At 28.9% G+C, this 228-nt stretch overlaps 1 protein-coding gene across 2 annotated transcripts in view; it reads left to right on the forward strand.

Annotated features, from left to right (window-relative positions):
* The window catches only part of tbc1d7 (TBC1 domain family, member 7), a 12470-nt gene that overhangs the window by 2262 nt on the left and 9980 nt on the right, over positions 1-228 (forward strand). The window lies entirely within an intron of this gene.

Below are 228 nucleotides of genomic sequence, written 5' to 3' on the forward strand. Positions count from 1 at the left end.
GGCGTCAATTGCTTGAATGCAACAACAAAATACAACGTCAAACTCACTTTAGCCTATATATAAAACATAGAACTAAACAAATACACATTTTTGTATTAACAAAACTAATACAAATACACCATGCTATAGGGCAGGCTATGCCTAATATGCCTAATATAATAACTTACATAAAGTTTAAATAGGTATACAAAACTGGAAATAGGCTAAGTAAACATATAAAACATATAC

The sequence above is a fragment of the Sinocyclocheilus anshuiensis genome, unplaced genomic scaffold (assembly GCF_001515605.1).
Source record: "Sinocyclocheilus anshuiensis isolate Anshui unplaced genomic scaffold, SAMN03320099.WGS_v1.1 scaffold540, whole genome shotgun sequence".
NCBI lineage: Eukaryota > Metazoa > Chordata > Actinopteri > Cypriniformes > Cyprinidae > Sinocyclocheilus > Sinocyclocheilus anshuiensis.